The sequence below is a fragment of the Pinus tabuliformis genome, chromosome J (genome assembly GCF_031772625.1).
Source record: "Pinus tabuliformis cultivar Carrire ecotype Pingquan chromosome J, CPIR1, whole genome shotgun sequence".
Lineage (NCBI taxonomy): Eukaryota > Viridiplantae > Streptophyta > Pinopsida > Pinales > Pinaceae > Pinus > Pinus tabuliformis.
In genome coordinates, this window is record NC_142295.1 from 166,534,692 (window position 1) to 166,555,764 (window position 21,073).

At 34.8% G+C, this 21,073-nt stretch overlaps 1 pseudogene; it reads right to left on the reverse strand.

The window, feature by feature from the left end:
• Positions 1-736: 736 nt before the first annotated feature.
• Positions 737-3,762, reverse strand: LOC149226198 (pre-mRNA-splicing factor SYF2-like; annotated as a pseudogene).
• Positions 3,763-21,073: the final 17,311 nt, after the last annotated feature.

The window sequence follows — 21,073 nt, forward strand, 5'->3', positions numbered from 1 at the left end:
GCTTGACAATTAGGTTACTTAAGATAAGTAACCTTACCCTCTAGATAAGGTAAGGGCCTTTAGGAACTTACCTCAGCATAACAAAGGAAAGAAATACCCTTGCCTTCTTACTTGGGTTAATCAATCTTTCTTACATGGAGCCAACTGTCATCGAGAAGATGTTTAAACTTTAAACATAATTATCCTTGACATGTTTGAAGACTTGACAGACAAAGCTATAAAAGCCTATGAAAAAGATAAATGCATAACACCAATGAATTTATGGTATTTGCGTGAAATATTTTGTATTAAGAAATCACGTGGTTACTCAAATAATAATTGCCTATGAAAATGATAAATGCATAGCACCAATGAATTTATGGTATTTGCGTGAAATCTTTTGTATTAAGAAAGCACGTGGTTACTCAAATAATAATTGAAATTCAAAGGAAAAGAAAAAGAAGAAGAAATAAATGATCAATAACAAGATGAGAAATTATGACAATAAGTTGTTACAATGTATTCAACCTACAGGACATGATGACAACTTCAAAATTGTTGACCTTAGGCCCATCCAGGTTTCAAGTACAACCACATTAAGCAGTCCGACAAAGACGCAAATGACTATAAATATAAATGTTTGGTCATATTACATTATTATGTCCATCAATGGGATATCTCTTTTGTACCATGTATTTAACCTGGTAGAGAGAACAAAATCCACTTATTCTTGAATCTGAAACAGGCATTTCTTATTCTAGTTAGGCAGAACAGTCCCACGTTCTACATTATTCTTTATCTCAACATTGTACTTTCCAAAAGCCCTTTCAATTTTCTTCTTGAAATGTTCATTCCGATCATTGATTGAATCAACATCTTTCTCTTCATGAAATATGCGTCGTCTACTCAATGCTTTCCTCTTTTGATCTCTCTCTTCAAGTTCCTGCACCATTTTGTCTATGTTCTCTTCTGGAAGCTTCAGTGCCTGAAAAACAGATTTTGTCAAGAATATTAGGAAATCCAAAAGAAATATTAAATTAAAAGCATAAACTATCAATTATTAAAATATGATAACCCTCTATCCAAAGAGTTTAAATTTTATACATGCAAAAATAATTTCCTCATCTTAAAATCCAAATAAAACATGTATAGCCTTACCTTTCCATATTACAGACTTGAACCATCACAATAAAATTTTGGATCAATTTCTTTCATCTTTGTATATTCGTCCTCATTCAAAGGGATTTTTTTGGTGCACTTCTTGTAGGCAGTATATAGGGACTTATGGTTGAACACTGAATTGTACATTTGGAAAGCCAGTAAGACATCAATTCCAAGACAGTTACTCACGTGTAAGGACAAACAGGGTCTCGAAGAAATTACATCAGTCAATAATAAACTGAAAGACGTATATGTGTGATTTACATATCTATATTAAGACTCCTTATAGTATCTTTTTAAAGGTTAAGAATAATATATCAACACTTTAATTAAGTCGTTTGTAAACAGAAATTAGAACAAGTTTTCCCTTGAGTTCCTACCATCCCATCCAAATGGAGCAGGCTTCTTGTCCCATTTCTTGTATTTTGTTTTAGTTGCCTCTTGAGTATCTAACATATAATATTTTGAAATATCCAACCCATTTGCATCCAACATCTTCCCTATACTTTTCTTCTTGTCTTCAATCCATTTCTATTTTGATATGCCTCGATTTTTCCCTTGAGTTCCTACCATGCCATCCAAATGGAGCAGGCTTCTTGTCCCATTTCTTGTATTTTGTTTCAGTTGCCTCTTGAGTATCTAACATATAATCTTTTGAAAGATCTAGCCCATTTGCATCCAACAGCTTCCCTAGACTTTTCTTCTTGTCTTCAATCCATTTCTGTTTTGATATGCCTCGTGACTCCTGTGGAGCCTCTTGTCTCTTTTTTCAGCTAGAATCTCAGTCTGATTAGCTTTTCTTGCTTCATTATGTAGATAAGAAGTATATATCACACTTGAAATATTTCTATTTGAACTTTGAAACCAATGGAAAAAATAATGTTTCACCTCTTGTCTCAGGAAGGATTCAAAACTACCATAGATTGGGAGGAAAATCGTACCCTTCTAAGTCTCAACTCAAACAACTTCTTTTTCCTTCCAGTTAGTTTTGTATAGTCTCCCCCAGAGGCATCCTCATTAATCATCCCATATTCTAGATCATTGGCATGGGAAACAACATCCTCAGGATTTTATGAGTCCTGTGCTTGTGGGTAATCTTGGGGCAAACCCTCTGGATCAAGATCATTATCAACCTTCCTCTTTATTCCTTTACCAATGTCTGTAAGTTCCTCATCTTTCTTAGAAGAGACTGCACATAGTAACAACAATAATACATTATGAACTCATAGCAGAAAGATAAATGCTTTAGATACATTATAAGGAGTCTATTACATAAAGAGTCTACTCAAGGCTATACAAGAAATTACATAAAGATAATTACTGCACGCTAAAACAAGATCTATAATTAGCCCTTTAAACCAAGTTCTCTTTGAACAAAATATCTTTCATTCCTAGGGTTAGCAAAAAAATAAAGGAAAAGAGTTATTGTGTGTGAAACAATTTAGTTAAGTGATTTGTAGAGGACAATGATCTATTTGTGTGCAAGCATTAAGAAAGACATGATTTTTCTAAAAAAAAATTTAACTACTTAATTTTCTGCTCGTTTTTGTGTTTCTTTCCCTTCATTATAGTCCCTCTAAAAGGACTACTACTTTGCAACACTAACATGGAAATTAGATCAAAGGAGAATTGAGAATAATGAACAGAAAGACTATATAGCAGGTTTTGGAGACCCAAATGGGAGTATTGCCAATAGAGACATTTAGATGTATATGCAAGATTAAATTTGGAAGGTATAGATAAGAACCAATCCAAATAATACACAAATTAGGCAAGGCCTTGTATCTAGGAGGACTACGACCTTCTGTGGGATTTCATGTTAAGAAGAAAAGGATAAATCAGTGGAAGAAAGGAAGTAGTTGCCCGATACCCATAGAATTAATGTGTTAAAAAAAATTAATTCTTCCCCTTTCATCCTTTGTTCATCATCCTATAATTCATATTGCTATAGTTGGCAAGGACCCATTAACTCTAATGATTCTAACATGGATTTTTGTGGATAGGCATAACAAAAGTTGTTCCCATGCTCCAGATGAAATTTCCCCATTTCATCATTGCTCTTCAAACCATAATTCGGCCAGAAACCCATTAACTCTGATAATTTTGCAGATCGGATTTTGTTGACCTAGGGTTTCAAGCAAGTTATTGCATGTTTAGAAACTTGGATATCTTGAAATAGAAAATCCATCTATTCACGTTTTGTCTACTATTCTCTTTCATAGCGTTTGAATACAAATAAGAAACATATTTTACAGAACAACGAAAGTAGCTACAATACCTATTTCTTCCTTTTCTCGACGTTCCATGGCTTCGGCAATTTTCCAAAAACAATACTCCACGCATTCATGATCAGGATTTGAAGCATTTTGATGCCAGCCTAAGCCGACAATACCCACATTATCCAAATAAAATTGCATGTCACTAGTCCCAGGCCTTAATCACTTGATCCATGGTGAAAACCTTCTTAAACCAATGTTTAAGGCTTCTTAATTAAGTTTTATGTGGAAACGTTATATTTGACTTTATATAGTCTAACCCTTCATTAACCTTTCCAACGAAATCTTATTCAACCTCATAAAATTTGGTTAATTCTATACCTCGCGCATAATAACCAAACCCCATTCTTTAACTTTGGTTATATTCAAATTAACCCATAAAACCTTTATCTGCTTTATTTCTATTATAATTCTTATATAATAGAAATATTCCATAAACACACGTAAACCTTACCTTTCCACTTTTCCACAACCTTGACACATTCAACCTCCACCTCTGATTTCACTCCACCAGATCAACGACTGTCGTGCCCTATTTCATTCACCCTTCAGACCTCAAATAAACTTCACTCTAGTCCATAAACTTCTTGGGTTTTCTCAGGCCCAAGCCTTATCAGCTTCGATCTCCATCATTGATCTTACCATTCAATTCGACGGTTGTTGATTCACCTAATCAATAAAACTAATCGACAGTCCTCCACTGTTGATCAAGACACTTTTGACCCAACGGTCAGCAACACTATCGGACGGACCACTTGCACGAGGATTACCCGCCCGATAAAGTGGTTTTCTCTCTCCACCCGAGTGCTACGTGTCAGTTGATCAATGGAATCGAATGACCACCCCGAATTACCACTTACCACTTTTTCTCCACCCGATAACCCGCTTTCACTTATAAACCTGCCTTTCTTCCTTGACTAACACCCGAGCTTATTAGCGCCCGATGACCGTAGATCTTCGTCCATCAGACGGCTGCAACGGCTCCTCCAGATTCCTCTTCTGCTAACACCTAAGTTAATATTCGTCGTTCATTTCTTGACTCCATTCTACGCGACTTAATCTTGGCCGCTTATCGCAAATAATCTCTTCCGTTGATCTAGCTAATCCAACGGCTCCTATGCATTGACACGTCACTTCTTCATCCTTCCCTTTACTTTTTTTTTATGTCGTTTCTTCAGTGTTCTTTTGTGGGTTTGGGTTTCTTCCAGGGTTCTGGTCTTTAGTTGTCTTGCAACACAACCTTCTCCTGAGCTTAACTCCACTCATTCTTAACACAATCACTCTTCAATCTCGACTGTGATCCTTCGAATGGATTCAAGCGATCCAATATGATCCTTCATATCATTTCTTCTCTGTGTTCTGCTCGAACTCCACCTGCATACATATATTATGCAGAAACTCTAATTCACACACAATTTATCCTTCGATTACTCAATCGACACTTACACAATTCAGGAACTGAATATATATATATATATATAGATATATATATATATATATATATATATATATATATATATATATATATATATATATATATATATATATATAAACAAATGATTACATAATGAGACTCTCTGTCTCTCTGGCCTGATTTTCTAATGAGTGGCCTCTGTTTTCCTACCTACTCGTAGGCTTACAATCAAACCTCTAACTAGCTAAATGTTGGGCCGCTAGTTTGTCATTATTATTATCACTCTTTAACGCCTATTTCATCCATTTCTACCATTCTTTATCATGTCATTTATCATGATTTATCATATAATTCCATTTTATAATTATTTATGCTCTTATGGATAAATATTATTTCTTCTCTATTTTTAATAAATTGATTATTATGCATGTTTTTACCAATGATGGTTTATTAATGAATTTGATGTAACTTCACTCACCATTTTAGCCTCCAAGATATTTTCCATATTGCAGATTTGATCTCCAACTCATCATTAAATATTCCAACTCAGAAATTCACTGGAATAAGAAGTGACAGTTTTACATTGGAATTTTCAGGCAAATGGAGAAGAATCTAGAAAATCCGAAACATGGGTTTTGTTCAGAATGGACCGAATTAGTTTTGTAATAAGCAGTTTTCCAAAATTTGGTCCGTATTAAGAGAAATAGAAGGTTCTCTAAAGATGTTTTTCTTAGATTCACTGTTGCGACCGGTTTCCAAATTATCTCAGTTGCAATACCAAATTCAACCTATTCCTGTTGAATGCTGATGGAAAGATATTTTAGATATGATCTTTCTGATCAATTTGTTGTGAACAATCCAATTTTGTTATGGGAATCACTTTGTAATCATATCTGTTGTAGCTTCTCTCTGCTTTCTGTGTATTTAAATGAGAACAGTGATCAAAGAGGGGAATGGACTATTAGAGGTTAGAGATTAGATTAGAGATAGGTAGGATAAGATAGGAGGAGATATAATGGAGGGATTTAACTTTTCGCTAGGGACCTCAATTGTAATATACAGAATGTTATTGTGAAGGACACATCGTGCTATAATGAGGATTGAATTCAATGGCTTATACATAATCTATGTTGTTGTTCATTCGTATTCTTTGAAGTAGCTCAACAATATTCGCTGGTGGCTAGGGTCCGGCCCCCGGTGGATCAAACTATAGTTCTCTGTGTTATATCTTTCTAATTCACGCAAGGTTAATTGGTTTGATGTTTTTCCATTCTCTGCTATTTTATCTTGTTTGCTATTTTCCAATTTCATGTATTGCAATTAGTTCACCTTTGTTTAATTTTAACCTTATGTGCTTCGCAGCTTTGACATTTGATTCTATTTATGCTTCCTATAGATTAAATTATTTAGCCATTAAGACAGTGAATCCTATTGATTTAATCAGCTTTAAGAGTTTGGTTATCGCTATTGAACTCTTGGTTGACATCATTTCTATTTGGATTGCTTAGTTGATATTGAGTGTGATTTAGATTGAATCAGCTAAGAAGAGATTGGTTATTGCTACTATGCTCTCGGTTGATGCTATTTTCAATTGAATTGCTTGCTTGGTATGAAATAAAAATTTATTCTAATCACATGATATATGATATGTGATAGACCACGAGGCTTCAACTAAAATGGTTAGCAAGGAAATGATAGGTGATGCTTCCTAACCAAGTATACCCAAGTATACATGAGGAAGGTATAAAAGATATTTTTAATTATGACTTAAAAAATATTAAAATGATTTTTGCCTCATTGAATAATTATATTGTTAATATTAGTTTTCACTATTTTACTTATAGTCATGAAAATCCATTAGATTAGTATTTGTGTTTTTTTTGAAATAGTACTCATCCAAACATTACTATGTCAAAGAAATAAAAAAGGAATAATATGGAAATTCAAAACTTAAATCAATTAAGAAAACAATAAGTAACTAGTCAAAACTAAGTAGACAGTTTAAACATTCTTTAGAAATAAATGAAATGTGAAATATATTTAAATTTTTTACAGAGATAAATACAGGTTGCATCAGTCTTCTTTGTTTCAAGGAGCATGGTTTAAAATAGTTTAACTGTTGTTTGAAGTAAATAAAATGTGAAATATGTTCAAATTAATAAATTTTTGTTGCATGGATCTTTTAGTTCATTGTATATGTGATGAGATCAAGGTTTCGAGACTAGTGTATTTTAGATATATTTGGTTAATTTCAACATGATTGTAAAGTACCTAACCTAAGCTATGTTCTAGACATTGACTTTGTCACTTTGTTTCCTATCAATGCTACTTTTATCTAGTTTGATAGATTGCATCTACTACATTACCGATCATATGCACTTACATTTCCATGGCAAGAAATTAGAATCTATTCACTAAATATCACAACAATCTTAAATATCACATTTCCAATAATAAATTAAACATGGCAATGTCCCCCACCTAGTAAAGTAAAGAATAGATTTGGTGGGTTTGTGACTAACAAGAGGAGGAGCCCTAGTTCCTTGAAGACAAGGAGCTATTATTATTGCTAAGGAAAACAATGGAATGAAAGACATTAGTTTAGGAAACTCCTAAACGAACAACCACTAAAATCTAAAATAAAATCCTCACAAAATCCAAAATAAAATTGTAAAACTTAATTTTTACAGTTACACAATAGTTTTTATCCTAATATCAAAACCCTATTACATTCACCCTTAACTGCTACAAACACATTTAACACAAGTATTCTACCTTGAAAAGTAAAACTAATAAAACAAAAAAAAGCAATAAATTATCTATTAGCAAATTTAACACAAGTATTCTACTTTGAAAAGTAAAACAAAGAAAACAAAAAAAATCAATAAATTATCTATTTACAATGTTACAATACAATATGCATATCATGCAGCAATCATAAATCCCAAATTTCTTAATCTTCAATTATGATACAAGTGTAGTTATTTAACTAGAATTACAATACCATAGACCACAATAATTTCTTTTGGGCTTCCCCATTGTGATGCTCTTGCAATCTCCAATTGCATTGAACATGTATGAATCACCTGTGAGGCAAGTTGTGCAAAGAAGATAACATATACCCATAATGATGGTTTACTAGGGTGGAAATTATTGGAACATAATATTTTGTTAATTATTTTTTAAATTCATTATTTCATCAAAAGATGTTTTATATAACATAGTATGAAAGAGATGTGTAATTTGTTTAGTGCTAAATATGGAGTTGACACATGATACTTAAAAATATGATTATAGAAAAACATTTCAATGTTAGCCATAAATAAAGTATTAATTATGGATGGTAAAAAAATAATTTTATTAGCTATTATAAAAAAAATTCCAATATCAACTATATATGCTTATGTATAAATTTCTTGATGGTGTGATTATGAGGGAGACCAATCTTTACTTCAAATATATTATGCATCAAAATGGATCAAATCCTTCTAGGTGCAAACCTTCTCTAGAGTGCAAAACTTAGGCAAATGATTAAACCTCCATAAATTTGATTCATGTTATATAGATCAATAGTTAAGATATATCTACATTAGTTTTAACCCAAATATTAACCTAATTTGCTATGCCATGGAATATCTAGATGCAATATTGCATTTATGTGTAAGAAGAATTGATAATTGTTTTTTCAGAAACTTTTCAAGTGTTATTTTATTGCAAATTCATTATCCTAATGTACATGTGATAGTTATTTAAGATATGGGGTGCACTCACAATATTAGTTAAGTTCTTTAAAAACTAATATTAAAAAAAATGTATAAAAAATCACAATAAGTAAAATACAGATTGAATATGATTTATTTCTAAGAGGTAAAATACACATTGAATATAATTTATTTCTATGAACAATAAGAACCTAATGTTTGATGCATATATTTGGGAATGCACCAGTGTGATTGGTATGTTAGTATATAGGTTCAACAAATATGGCTGAAGTGTTATAAATAAAAAACATTCATTAAAACATTTGTCCACCCACCTCCATTGTAAATGAAGAGAGAAGTGATATTGAAGTGATATTGCAAAAACAATGGTTAGATGTTAATTTTCTTGTAGTGTTGGGATTTGACAAATTCAAATGGAATACCATATTGGTTCATGTAATATAGAAAACTTGTGATTATTAGCAAACCTCATGAGAGTGGTCACAACCCTTATTTTCATTCTATACCTTAATTTCCATAAGAGAGTGAATGCTAATTTGACAGATGAACTCTTCATAGACGTCATCGTTGTACCACAACATGCCATAAAATTTGGTTTTCAACCATAGTCACTTTTGTATGCCTACCCAAGTAAAAATTAAGAGGTAATGTTGAGATGTAAGCCCAGTACATCCCAGTACTAGTTATTAGCTTATTAAAGGGATTCTATATTTTGATAAGACTAATAAATGAAAACACTAATGGCAACGATTACATTAATAAGGGTTACCAACCAAATTTATTAAACGTTATTGGTTGGTTTGACTTTTCTTTATTTATTAGCAAAGGCGAACTAACCTAACAATAGATTATTTTTATGTGGCACTATGTTGTTTTTTTTTCCACGCCATTGTGATCTATTCATCCATCTCCAAATTTGACTATTTGTCAATATTCAGTCATGAAAATTCTCATTATGACGGGGAAGAAATGATTTGATAGGTAATTTACAATACTGTTCTAGTAATCCATAATATGATGTGTATCAACAGAGAATCGATGTAGTGCACCTCAGCCTGATGTTTATCGCAGATGGAGATGGATATGAGGTATCACAATCTACAATATCATATTATCAAGAGAGAGTGGATGTAGATGGGATGCAACACATCATAGTGCCTTTTGTTTTCGTTGACGCTTTAGGGAAAGTAAATCAATGCTTTAGTCACAGGCAATCAAAGTGCTTTTGTCAAACAAAATTTAAATTGCAAATAATCTGGCTAATGTTATTAACCTCTACCTAAGGTGAGGATTAAAGTTGAGTTTGACTTTGCATTAGTGGAGTACAATGATCACATTGTATTTAACATTGCACTATCTATATTTGGACTATGAATGTTTACATATAATTTGATTATATAAAAATTATTTATATACTTTTACTTTTATGATATATTAAAATATTGTTTTTTAATTTTATTAATAAAAATAATTGATGTTGTATTACTCTAAATATTAATAAAAATATATACATATATATGTGAACAATAATAATAGCTAATATATATAGGATGTTATGAATATATTCAATTATTAAGATGGTGTGAGTGCTCAATTTACCATTGACAAGGACTTTTTAGAAGATTTATATCTCATTTTGATTTTGGGACAAATGATTTATTCTTTACTTACAATATCTATGAGTAAATCATGTTTGTTTTTTAACAATGATATATAATCTCCCTTCTCATAATGAACTGTTACAATAATAACACCTTGTCCCCATTGTAGGCAATATGTTCTTTGACCATGATCAACCATTGCCTTCTATACATATGTACAGTGAGGAAATACATCTAAAAGGAAAACAAAAAAAACTAGAAAGCCTAACTGCCTAAGTGTACATTCTTGAAATGAAATGAAGCTTCAAAGATAATATTAAGGTATTCTAAACTATGTGATGGTTGTGATGCCTTTACTTTCACTACATCTCGTAATGTTTTTGTTGCCACTCCTTTTTCCTTCACTAAAAAAATAATGAACCTAATTTATAACCTTTTTATAGGTTTTTAATTCAAGTATTGACAGGCACAATCATGGTCCTCCTACCTTAAATGGTGAAAAGGCCATGGGTGTGCAAGAGAGAAAGGGTTTGTCAATGACACTTTTCTCAAGTTAGATTGAAAATCTTCTATGATTTTAAAAGAAGTTAACAAGCCATTAAAAAAGAAACTTGATGTTAGTGGGTAGTTTGTGGAAGCGTCAATTTGATCTTTTGATACAAGGTGCCATATCCATGTGTAAGAGAGTGTGAATTTGAGTTTGATTCCCTTTCTAAATATTAAGTGCCAAAAATATGTTAAAAATATATCAATTCTAATTAAATCCCTATATTCGTATGGAAATAAAAAATATAGGAAAAGGTAAACCCTATAACTGGTTATGGACTTGGAATAGACTATACATTTTTATTTAAGAGATATGTTGCAAGCATTAAAACTGGGTGATGTGTTGACTCTACTACATTTGAAAATTCCTTTACCTTTGGAAAACACCATAGTTGTTGGTTTAACTATAAATGCTCTTTTTACTTTCTAAAAAATGCAATATAAATGTTAATTTGTTAGTGGAAATCAATATTATTCTACTATGTTATGGGCTATATGAGAGCATAAATTCTTTGAACAAATTACCCATTATGATTTTAAAAGAAAATAGAGAAAAGGGGAAGAGGAAGAAAAGCAAGCTCAGAGGTTAGGGGAGGCTAATTGTTAGGGCTAAAGAGGAAGAAAAGCAAGATGGGAGGTTAACAAATGGGGATGCCAAGACTTTATAGAGCACATTTACCTATAAATTTAGAGGATATATTGTATAAGGGTTACTTTAGTTGTGATAATGAAGGAAATCATGTAAGAAATTTCAAAGAAGTAAATGTAAAGGTTTTGAGAGTTAGGCTGAGTTGTAAGTTGTATGTTTATAAAATTGATCCAGGTGGATATTGGTGGCCACTCGTCTATTCCACTTGACCCCCACCATCATACCTTTATTTCTTTAAATTTTCATAATTTTAGCATAGTTTACTATTTTTTGTAATTTTTTGTGTCTTGAACTTCTCGATCTGTTTTGAGGCCCTAAACAAAAAAAAAATGGAAAATGGGAAAATAAGAGTCTTTGACTCATGTTTGTATTCTAAAGTTGTATTCCTCGTATAGATATTTCTAATGAGGTATCGTGCACATCAAATGAAGATCATATGCCAAAGTTACGACCCTAGGAAGTTGATGTACCAATTTACCCCAACAGGCCCCCCAATTTTGGTGCTTCATCTCCTAGGATTAGATTTTTGGACGTTTATGGTTTTCCATTGTTTCTCAATAATAAATAGGCCTTCGAGCCTCATTGTAACATAGTTAAAAGGCATGCGGCCACTGCATATCTTCTCGAAGATAAGCTACTGTTGGCATTATGATGCATGTGTTGTACTTGATGGCAACCCTCTCGTAGAAGAACAACTCACTTACATATAACTAGATGAATCTACAGAAGAGATATCAGATGTGACTGAATGCATGGGATGCCGGACAACTCAAAGAAATTAGATGACAGTTCTCAGTATGACAAGTTAGCTTTGCCATCAAGTCCAAAGGGGGAGATTGTTGGCATTATGAGACAAGTGTTGTCCTTGATGGCAAATCACACAGATGACAGATCATAGTACAACAGGTCAGCAACAAGGATTTGATGATCAGACTACAAGAATGAAGAGAAAATATATATACGCAGGTTCATCGTGACAGAGCCGCGTATACATGCGGGTTAGTCATTGAAAAGAGGGGTATGCGTATACACGCACTTTCAAGCAAGGAAAAGCGCGTACATGTCGGAGAACTTATGTTTGATCCATGGTATTTAGTCCTTGGTATTTGAACCTATGGTTTTGGACCATGGTATCTCGTCAGAAGTGTTGATCCTAAGTATTGGGTCCATGGTATTGTTTTGTTATGGTTTTGGACCATGGTATTGAGAAAGGCCTAAGACTATAAAAGTAGAAGAAGATCATTAGGCAAGGGATGGAGAAAGTCTTGAATATCTAATGAAGTATGAGATCCAGTATGCAGGATATGGGTTTATGATGCATTGCTTGATCTGAGCTAAGGAGGGATCTCATCGGTTGATGGAGAACAAGATCTAAGCATAGATCAGGATCAAATGGTTTGAAATGAACTATCTCTATATGGTTGATTATGCTTATGCTAGATCTGTATTCTAACGCATGTAATGTTCTGAACTGGGTATAATTTAAGTTTGAAATAGCTGCAAGTCATGATTGAATATTTATAGATCTGTACGCGGGTTGGCTTTGGTGAAAGCGCGTATGTACGCGGGTTTGATTCATCGTAGTAGCATATACATAATGAAGTATGATGTTTGAAGTTGTAGTTGGGTCTTATTGTTATTGTAGAGTTCTGTTGTCTGCTCTGTGTTCTGGTGACTATGTTGTTGACAGGGTTTCAATGTTTCAGTGATTCAGAAATTGATGATGCTAGTATTGATTGTTTTGTGCTTCAATGATATTGATGGGTCCAGTATGAAAATTGGATGAAATGTGGCCTTCAGATTATTGTGTTGTGCTTCAAGAGTATCCAGTCTAAAAATGTATGAAACGTGGTACCTGGAGGAAGAAAGAGAAGGTGGTAGCCTTCTGTAGGTTGGCACCTACGTACTAGTACATCAGCTAGTACAAGAGCAAAGGGGGTGGTAGCTCCCTTCCAGTACCAGCTGGAGAACAAGTAAAGGTTGGAGCATTTCAGTAGGCCAGCACCTACGTACTAGTAAATGGATCGGCTAGTACAAGAGCTAAGGGGGTTGTAGCTCCCTTCCAGGAGAGTCTGGAGAATGAGAGAAGGTTGTAGCCTTCTGCAGGTAGAAGCCTATGTACTGGTATAAGGCTGCACCAATACAAAAATATTGTAAAATGAAGTTTCTTATTAAAAGAAGATAGAGACGACTTGCAGCAGGTGGTTTTCACCCACATTGGGTTTCCACCTTATATCATGGTGTTCATGTGTGCTTCTTGTGTGTGATGATCTGTTCTGTTTTACTGCACCTGCTTACTGTTCATATGGTTAATTAAGTTCTGTTGCACTAACTAAAGATCAACATTTAATGGATTAACTAAATCATAAGTATTCTGGATATACGCTAGTTGCATTAGACACAGTTGCGTATACACGCGGGTTATATGAACTGAACTAGCGTATATGTATCTAAGTATGGAAATGAAAAAGTTTTATTGATTTGATAATATTGATTCACCCCCCCCCCTCTCAGTATTATTTCCAACAGCTACCATTTCCCGAGCTACTTTATTTCCATTCTATTTGTAAGCATATTTCAGTTATTTGATATTAATGAAATGAAGATTTATTTATGTTGCATCTTTGTGTCTACGTTTATACTTGCATTATGTTTCATTCCTGCATAATTTTAGATCAATGGTATCATAGTGGTCCACGCTTTATCTGTTTTTCTTTGCATGTCCCTAGCGAGGTCGAGGTATAAGGAGTTAGGGCTCAAACTAGTTGAACCTTTGCAATACCGACCTCACAAACCCCAATGACCTCCCATGCCAGAAGAAAAGAAATAAGAGGGAGCAAGGGATCTTTCCAAAGTATTGCTTGAAGCTGAACTTGAGCAACAAAGGAACACAATGATGGAAAACTTTTCCCAGATCCTTTAGTGGATGCCCACAGGTGACACATATTCATCCGGAAACCACTCTGGAGGTGACAACCCCTTCAAGGTACAATTTAACTTTGGCATTCCAATATTTGAAGGCTAGATAGATGTAGACGTCATAGATAGATGGTTAAATCTGTTGGAAGGATTTTTTCAGTTCATGATTTTTTCAATAGGGAAAATATTACTTTTGCACTCATCAAAGTCACCCCCCATGTCAAGGACTGGTAGGAAACCTACTCTGAATAGAGGGATGAGAGAGAACCCTTATTTTCAGTCCCACCCACTTGGAATTATTTCTGAGACTCCATCAAGTAATAGTATTTCCCCATGGGGAGCTATGAGTATAACTATATAATAGACTACGTTGCGGCAAAAATGAGATCAAGATGTGCATGAGATAAAAATATTTTCCATACCGTGCGCATAATGTTGGGTATCAAAGATTCTAAGAAACATCTAATTCTCAACTACCACATTTGTTTGGAAAAATAAATTCAAGAGGAAATGGGGTTCTTGGAGATCTCCTTTCTTGGTGCAACATACTGATATGCTCCCAAGATTGAGCAAAAATTCAAGAAAAAGAAGCGAGACTTTGGATCTACAAACTCAAAGCAGAGGAAAGTCACCCCCAAGCCACAAAGATAAGGGTGGAGTTAGGCCGCTACCCTAGAGGACAACTCCTCGAATTTGTAAGCCAAAAAATGGGAAGGAAAAGAAAGACACCAACAAGTGGTGTAAGTTCCATAAAACTCTCACTCACAACATGAACAAATGTCGGGTGAATTAGACACTAGTGGTTGAGCTAAAGTACTCATAGATGGATGCATGCTCTAATTTTGAGTCAAAACCTTATAAGGGAATCGAAAAGAGAAAGAATATCATTAACTCCAAGCCAAACCCACTGCAACGGTAGCCACCACTAAGCTTCAAAAGGCAAAACCTGACTGTCCACATGAGCGGCAATGCCTCTTCCACTAGGAGATGTGGGTAAAGGGTTCGCTGGTGTAGTTCATTGTTGACGGCAGGGGCTAGAAGACCTTGATATTAGGTATGGTTGTTAAGAGATTGAAGCTACCAACAATGCTGCATCCATAGTCATACACCATCGGGTCGTTCCACCAAGGGAAAGAGGTATGTGTCGACAAATAGTCTCGCTTGCCTTATAGATTCAAGCCCTTGCAGATGAGGTATTGTGCAATGTTCCCCTCTGTAAGTCTATGATATTTTATTAGGTAATCCATACCTATTGAAGTGTCATGTTATATATGAATCTAGACCTCGTTTTGTTATTATAAATTTGGGTCATAAATTGTATAGGATACCAGAGGTAGCATCGCTTACCATATTTTCTTTCATGTCTTCTAAACAATGCAGTAAGGTCATTTCCTAAACCAAGAAAATTTTCTTCCTTATGATTCACCCTCAGAGCAAGAAGAATATTGTGGCCACATCCACAACCTCTAGACAAGGCTCCTCTGCATGGCAGAAACAGATGGACAAGGTCATGGTGGAGTATCAAGACATCTTTAGCTCATCCACAGGAGTTCCCCTACACTGTCAGGTCAAGCACTCCATTGATCTGACCCTCGACGCATTGCTACTCAATGGACCAATTTAACAATGTTCTGTTCTGTAGAATGATGAAATCAAGAGGTAGATTCAGGAGTTGTTGCAAAAAGGGCACAACAAGCCAAGTTCATCACCCTATGGAAGCTCAATTGTGTTGGTACAGAAGAAGGATGAAACCTATGATGAGCGCCAGTATTGCAGCAAGGATTTTGCAGCTCCTGGGCTACCAGCTTTACTTATCAACCTGGGGTTTGTACAAACTTGGAGGTGACAGTGCTATATGCACAAGTAGAAGTGAAAGTCCTGCCTGTTGTTAATTGTTTATCTGGCGAGAGACTCCAGGGGTTCCAAGCGAGACTTCTATAGAGTCAAAATAAGCTTGATTCTTTGATGGAAGAAGAGAAAATCTATTGTAAGAGAGCTACTCTACTCCAGTAAAAGAAAACACAAATAGGAAAGTTTCAGGGTCCTCTGTGGTTAGGCCATGGAAATTAGGTAGAGCAGAGGGGCTTATATTCTTCATCTTAGTGTCCCCATTGATTTCCCTGATGGGGAAGGTACCCTCAATTCTCTCTCTATTCCCTCTGCCATTTTGGTTTTCAGCCATTGGATCAGTAGGAATGGGTTCCTCTTCTTCTTCTTCCCTAATAGGTTCTTCAAATATGTCAGGTTGCTCAACTAAAGGTTCCTCCAGTTCAAAGCCAGCGAAGAAGAGAGAAGTTTGGATGTTGAATGCAGTGGGGGTATTTGGCAAGAATTTCCCTAAACTATCCCTACTCCTATGAGGCATGAAAGGAAATGTTTTTGGGATGGTTTTTGTAAGATTTTTTAGCTGGAAAGTACTTTCAGAAATGAAATTTCTGATTGAATGAAAACTACTGACAGAAAGAAAAGTTACTTGCTGAATTGAAATTCTACTTGTAGAATGGAAAGGAAAGCAGCTAATGACAACTGAAAGAAAGGAAGCTACTAGATTACTTTTGCAAAAACAAACTAATGGCAGAAAATTGGATACTAGAAATAGAAGAAAAGAAAACAGACTAGAAATAGAAGAAAAGAAAGTACTACTCACATTCTACTCAGACACCTCCTCGGCAACAACGCCAAAAAGTGATGAGCGCCAGTATTGCAGCAAGGATGCTGCAATTCTTGGGCTACCAGCTCTACTTATCAACCCAGTGTTCGTACAAACTTGGAGGTGACAGTGCTATATGCACAAGTAGAAGAGACCCCAGGGGTTCCAAGCCAGACTTCTATAGAGTCAGAAGAAGCTTGATTCTTTGATGGAAGAAGAGCAAACCTATTCTAGGAGAGCTACTTTACTGTAGTAATGAAAAAAACAACATGTAATGCTAAATCACACCATATCCTAATGAACCATTTAAATTAATATGCTAATCAGAATTGCTAAATCAACACTAACCTAATATTTCTATCTAAGTTACAGAAGTAAATAGCATCAAACTAAACTAATTAGTAAGCAAGGAAACTAAACTAAATCTATTTTTACTCTTCTTCTTTTTTTATGATCGGACAGTGTTAGAGTCTGATTGAATAACCAAATGTTGGCATTATGACACTGGTTTGGCGATTTGACACAGGTGTTGTCCTTGATGGAAACTCACTCAGATGACAAATCATAGTTCAGGATCATAGAATGAAGGACAAAGATGTATACGCAGGTTCTCCTTGACCAAACCGCGGATACACGCGGGATTGCAGACCAAAAGGCGTGTATGCGTATACATGCACTTTCACGCAAGGAAAAACACATACATGTTGGAAAACTTGGTTTTGGTCCGTCGTATTTTGACCCATGGTATTGGTCCAAGGTATCTTGTCTGAAGTGTTGACCCTAGGTATTTCGTCCAAGGTATTGATTCTAAGTGGTTTTGGACCATGGTATTGAGTAAGGCCTAAGACTATAAAAGGAGGACGAGATCATTAGGCAAAGGCACTCAAGCATTGAATATCTAAGGAAGAGCAAGATATAGAATACTGGTTATTGGGTTATGGTGCATAGCTGGATCTGAATCAAGGAGGAACCTGAGCACTTGTAGAAGGATAAGTTCTATTGATGGGTCAAGATCTTAAGGCTTGAAGAGAAGTATCTCTGTGTGGTTTTGATCTTTTATCTGAATAATTGGTGCATGTCGTAATCTGTAAATCTAATGATCTGGGTATAACTGATGTATGAATAAGTTGTAAAGGTTAAATCATCTTTTACAGATCTGTACGTAGGTTCAGGATAGCAAAGGCGTGTATACACGCTCGTTCGACATTTCAAAATAGCGTATACGCAAGTTTGCCTTCATGTATGAATGCAGGTTCGACACATTGAAGTAGCGTAGATCTCATAAAATATGTTTTAGCTACTTCTGTTTGTTGTTGCAGTGTTCTGGGTTCTAGATTGGGTTCTGGTTACTGTTACTGTATTCTGGTTATAGCATTCAGAAAAGTGATTGTTTGATTCAGTTTTGGTTGGTGCAAAGGAGATTGGTTAATGCAGATGTTTGATTGATGTTATTGATGGATCGAGTCTGAAAATTTATGAAACGTGGTCCTTGGAAGAAAAGAGAAGGTTGTAGCCTTCTATAGGTCAATACCTACATACTAGTAAACAAATCAGCTACTACAAGAGCTAAGGGGGTTGTAGCTCCCTTCCAGGAAAAGCTGGAGAATGAGAGAAGGTTGTAGCCTTCTGCAGGTAGAAGCTTGCATACTAGTATAAGGCTGCACCAGTACAAAATTTGTAGAAAGAAGTTTCTTATTAAAGAATGATAGAGACAATTGCAGTAAGTGGTTTTCACCCACATTGGGTTTCCACCTTATATCTTGTGTTCATGTGTGTGATTGCTTGTTCTGTTTACTGCATCTGATTACTGGTTATACAGTTCTAATACACAGATTAAAGATCAACTAACTAAATTATAAGTTTGCAATGAATACGCTGGTTGCTCTAAACATAGTTGCATATACATGCAAGTTTCATTAACAGAAGTAGTGTATATATAAAATCTATTTATGGAAATGAAATATTGTTAAATTGCTAATACTGATTCACCCCCCCTCTCAGTATTATTTCCAACAATTGGTATCAGAGAAGGACCTTCAGAAGAAGCTTGATCGCTTGAAGGAAGATCTATCATCATGGGCAACTATGAAAGAGAGGGATCCATTAGACCAACAATTTTTGATGGGAGCAACTTCATCTATTGGAAGGTAAGAACCACAACCTATCTTCAATCTCTTGGAACAGATGTTTGGGAAATCATGAAAGTAGGATATACATTTCCATCAGCAATTCCTACAGATACGGCAGGTAAAAAGCAGTATGAAACAAATGCCAAGGCTGTTAATACACTATTGGGGAGTCTGTCACAATTAGAATTTGTCAAGGTTATGTAGCTCAAAACTGCCAAAGAAATATGGGACAAGATCGTCCTAAGCTATGAAGGAGACAATCAGGTAAAACGTGCAAAACTACAAACTCTCAGAATTCAATATGAAACTCTCAAAATGCACAATGATGAAAGTATAGCTCATTACTTCCTACGTATAGATGAGATTGTTAATCTCATGAAAAACCTGGGTGAAGAGATAAAAGAATTTACTTTAGTTGAAAAGGTTTTAAGATCCTTGTCTTCTAAGTTTGAATCAAAAGTTTCTGCCATAGAAGAAAAGCATGATCTTCAGAATATGACTATGACACAGCTACACATAATCCTAACTGCTATTGAAATGAGAAAAGGAGGTCCATCAGATATGAGAGAAGCAGCATTCAAGGCTTCAGGAAGAGAAGAGCTCAATGAATCGGGACACATTTCAGAAGGAGAGGAAGAAGCAAAGTTTGTCAAAAACCTTCAATGAGGTTCTGGAAGATTCAGAGGTAAACTACCTTTCAAATGCTTTTCTTGTGGAAGAGTCGGTCATTATGCAACCAAATGTCCTCATAAAGATAAGCTTGATAAAGGTAAGGAACCGGCAAAATGGAATAGAAAATAGAATGTAAGTAAGAAAAGCTACTATACGCATGAAGATAGCGATGGTTTATCAAATAGTGATGAAGATGAATATGGTAATGATTATAGACTTTTGATGGCTTTTGAAGATGATGATTTCTTGGATGCTTTAGATGAAGATGGTCTCTATGAATAAATTTCTAAACTTCAAATATGCTTAGAAGAAAAGAGTATGATTATAGATACTCTGACATTCCAACTTGCTGAAAGGGAAAAACACAATGAAAAGTTAGAATGTGAAATTGTGGGTCTAAGAAAAGACATTGAGAAAACAAAAGCTCTCAATCTTAGATTTGCAAAAGGATCAAAAATTTTAGATGAAATTATCAAAGTGCAACGTTCTCCTCTGATAAAGATAGGTCTTGGATATACTGAAGAAGCAACTCAAGCACAGAAGCCATCAACCTCCAAAAGCTATCTTGATGCAACAAGGAGAAGCGAACAGGTTGACAACCGTGAGCAAAGGCGTAAAGCAGATCACTAGGGAAATCAAGTTCAATCCACTTCGAGGATGAACAGAAGCTATAACCAACCACAGGTAAATCAATCTCAATTTTCTTCAATCATGAATGTCAATGGAAACTACAATCATCAAGTCTATAGATTCGATAATTGCAGGAATTTTTTTAATGGCCAATGTTTTTCATGTCATAACTTTGGACACAAAGCTCCTCAATGTGTTTCTTACATGACCAAATCATGACTAGAGAAGCACGAAACCAAAGGAATGTGACTGGGATCATGAAAAGGACCTACAATAATTTTTCTACTCTTGAAAATGAAATAGAATGCTCTATCTGTAACAAATTCGGTCATGAATATTCTGAATGCAAGAGTAAATTTCGACAAGCATCTCAGAAGGAGAAATCTTCATTGGGTCCCAAAACATGGAGAAAGAAGGAACCACAAACAGAAAGATGTGGAATAGCTTTGTATGCAGAAGGACAAGAAAATTAGTGGTATATCGACAGTGGATGCTCAAAACACATGACAGGTGACAAAGAAAAACTTCAGTCATATAATGCCTTAGAAAAGGAGAAGAAGGTCTCTTTTGGAAATGACACTCCTGCTGTCATAAAAGGTAAAGGCTTTGTTCTCTTAAAAGAAAATGTTAAAGCTGGAAATGTTATGTATGTTGATGTTCTTAAGCATAACTTATTAAGTGTTAGTCAAATGTGTGATCAAGGAAATGAAGTAGTATTTCGATCA